Genomic DNA, 3,721 nt, shown 5'->3' with positions numbered 1-3,721 from the left:
TCACAATAGTAAATAGGGTCAGACCAGAAGATATCTTCTTTCCAAGTGGGAATTGTGCAGGGAGAAACAACAGACCTAGTGCAGCTGTGTTGCCACTGTCTACTAGCACTGAAATGGTTCAGAATGCCTTGGGTCAAGTGGCACCAGTTCTAAAAGTAAGGGTGATTTAGTGCTGTGGTTCTCAAACAGGAGTATCCAATGGTTTTCCAGGGGGTACATCAACTCATCTAGATATTTGCCTAGTTTTACAACAGGCTACATAGAAAGCACTAGCAAATTCATAACAAATTAAAATTCATACATTGATTTGTTTCTACTGTTCTCTATAATATACACTGAAATGTAAGTACAATACTTATATTCAAGTGATTTATTTTTATAAATATTGCATCTGATTATGTAAGCCAGTAGTTTTTAAGTGAGGTAAAACTTGGGGGTATGCAAGAGAAATCAGACTCCTGAAAGGGGTACAGGTGTCTCTAAAGGTTGAGAGCCACTGATTTAGTGCAGGTATCACCGGTAAAATAGAACCCTGCAAAAACTTCTAGTGCAGATGAATTTGAGAGCAAGCCAGAGAGAAACTGCTGCGGAGCATGCTAGAAAGGGCTGACCTGTCCGCATTGTCTGTGCCTGACAGGCGGTCATGTGGTACGGAGGAGCCTGTGAGAGGTATCCCAAAGCAAGAGGGTTTGATTAGTTGCTAGGAGCTCCACATGCTAATCAGGAGGTGTGTGTCTGTAAATAGCGACATAAACATCTTCTAATGGACAGTGTTCTAAAGCTGTCTCAATTGTGCTTAATGAAATGGGAACCTGGTTTTAGATTTTTGGTCTTTAATTCTCTGGGGGTGAAACCTGTTGTATGAAAACATTCACCGTGGGAAGAAAGCTTGCGCACATTAGCCTGGGTGTGTAGCCGAGCACAGGTTTGTTAAGACTGTACTTTCAGGGATCATTTCTATAGTTTGTAACTAGAGAAGTATGGTTGAAAGTGTCTGACCTTGCTAACCACGATGAGGAGTTAAAGTGTTCTCTTCTGAGCATGAAGTGAGTGGATAGTGGTGCTTTAATGCATCTGCTATCTGCTATTGATGAGTGTTCTTGTGTTCCTTTTGGGAAATTGAGAGGAAAAAAAACACAGACTGAGTGGTTAGTCCTTATAAAACAAGTTTAAAAATAAATGTTTTGGGTTTTTTTTCTGTTATCTGAATTTATTTAAAGCTTTTGTGCAGTTCTGTTTAGTAGCAAGTCTTAATTTGATTTGGTAGAATTTGGAAAAAAAGTAAAGGTAGTGTGAAAATGGTATTTTAAAGGTTTCTAATTCAGTACTTACTGAAAGTTTTTTTTAAATTTCTTTATGCTGCTCTCTCTTTTTTCTTGTAATCTATTTAAGAATTTAGGTAGGGTCCTGTGTCTGCACGTTCTCTTCCTTTTCCACTTGCTTCTCCGCTTCTCTCTTCTTCCCTTCCCATTTTTCAGGAAGCCCCTATTTTTTACTTCTCCTGCTCTGGCAGGGGGTATGCAGTTTGCTCTTGGCCCCAAGCCCATCAGACAATCCACACAGGATCTGAGAGTAGCTGTCTCTTGGCCGTATAGTGGGTAGAGGGTTCTAAAGCTGTCTCAGGGTATGTCTACACTATGGGATTATTCCGATTTTACAGAAACCGGTTTTGGAAACAGATTATATAAAGTCAAGTGAACGTGGCCACACTAAACACATTAATTTGGCAGTGTGCGTCCATGTACCGAGGCTAGTATCAATTTCCGGAGCATTGCACTGTGGGTAGCTATCCCATAATTCCTGCAGTCTCCCCTGCCCATTGGAATTCTGGGTTGAGATACCAGTGCATGATGGGGCAAAAACAGTGTCGTGGGTGATTCTGAGTAAATGTCGTCAGTCAATCCTCCCTCCGTGAAATCAACGGCAGACAATCATTTTGCGCCCTTTTCCCTGGATTGCCTGGGCAGACGCCATAGCACGGCAATCATGGAGCCCGTTCAGCCTTTTTTCACCGTCACTGTATGTCTACTGGATGGTGCTGACAGACATGGTACTGCAGTGCTACACAGTAGTATCCTTGCCTTTTGCAAATTAGCAAAGATAGTTGCCAGCCACAGTGTACTGTCTGCTGCTTTGCAAATTGACAATGACAGTTACAAGTTATACTGTACTATCAGCTGCTGTCATGGGTGCTCTTGGCCAGCCTCAGTGAGATCAGCTGGGGGTGCATGGACAAAAATGGGAATGACTCCCCAGGTCATTCCCTTCTTTAAGTTTTGTCTAATGGAAAGTCAGTCCTGTCTAGACTATCAGGAAAGCCAATTAAAGACCCAGACAGGTAAATGGTGGCTCCAGGTCAGAGCCCCAGACATCCAGCAGAAATGATGAGCTGCATGCCATTCTAGGGGGTGCCCCTGCAACAACCCCACCCATTGCTTCTCTTCTCTCCCACCTCTCCTGGTCTACCGTTTGTGACGGAGCGGTTCTGGCGGGACCCAACTGAGAGTGCCAAATCAGGACCAATTGCTTAAACAGGGCAGTTACAGCCCTAGGCTGGGGTTTTTCCACCTCTAAGGCAAACCAAACCAGCCAGACAAAAAGGACTTTGGTCTTACCCCACTGGCTAACCACAAGTCACACAAGCAATTTCCTTAGACACTCCAGTCTCCCAGCATCACCACCAGTGCACTCGTCCTGGGGATGAATGGTTATGAAAACCAACACCCCAATAAAAGAAAAAGGTTCTCTCGATCCCAAAAGACCAAGCCCCAGACCCAGGTCAATATACACATCAGATCTTACCCACAAATCACGCTGTTGCCAATCCTTTAGAATCTAGAATCTAAAGGTTTATTTACAAAGGGAAAAAGGTAGAGAAGAGAGGTAGAATTGGTTAAATGGAATCAATCACATACAGTAATGGCAAAGTTCTTAGTTCAGGCTTGCAGCAGTGCTGGAGTAAACTGCAGGTTCAAATCAAGTCTCTGGAACATCCCCTGCTGGGATGGGTCAACAGTCCTTCGTGCAGAGCTTCAGTTTGTAGCAAAGTCCTTCCAGAGGTCAGAAGCAGGATTGAAGACAAGATGGAGATGATGCATCAGCCTTATATAGACTTTTCCAGGTGTAAGAATCCCTTTGTCCTCACGGTGGAAATTTACAGCAAAATGGAGCCTGGAGTCACATGGGCCAGTCCCTGCATACTTTGCTGAGTCACAAGGCGTGTCTGCCTTCTCTCCATGGGTTCATTGTGTAGCCGATGGCCCTTAATGGGCCATCAAGCCAGCTATGCAGGGCTGACATCAGCTTGTCTGGGACACTTCCCAGAGGCAGAGCATAAAACAAAATATAGACATTACAGAGCCAATACTTATAACTTCAACTACAAAATGATACACAGACATACAGACAGCATAATCATAACCAGCAACCCAGAACCTGGTCTTAGACACCTTATATGACCCCCTTTACTTAGGATTTGGTGCCACTACAGGACCTTGGTTGCAACCCATGTTCTATATGGTCCCCATTTATATCAATAACGTCACACCGTTATCCCCCATTTGTGTGATGAAGTAATAAAGAATGCATGAATTTGAAACAACACTGACTTTATTGCCTCTGCAAGTAGAGCTCAAAGGGGGGAAGGGAGGGCAGTCTCCAGCTACTATGATATTCCAGGCAGGACTGAATCTCCAGGAGACAAAGCTTAAAGAAGAGAATG

At 43.8% G+C, this 3,721-nt stretch overlaps 1 non-coding gene across 1 annotated transcript; it reads left to right on the top strand.

Moving 5' to 3' along the window:
- Positions 1 to 932: 932 nt before the first annotated feature.
- On the top strand, positions 933 to 1,150 carry LOC120376576. The gene has a single exon (XR_005587434.1). It is a non-coding gene; the product is annotated as a small nucleolar RNA U3 (small nucleolar RNA).
- The last annotated feature ends 2,571 nt before the right edge of the window (positions 1,151 to 3,721 follow it).

This window comes from Mauremys reevesii, linkage group 12, assembly GCF_016161935.1.
Source record: "Mauremys reevesii isolate NIE-2019 linkage group 12, ASM1616193v1, whole genome shotgun sequence".
NCBI lineage: Eukaryota > Metazoa > Chordata > Testudines > Geoemydidae > Mauremys > Mauremys reevesii.
Note: the sequence above shows the minus strand (reverse complement) of the source record. Positions and strands in the feature narration are given on the sequence as shown.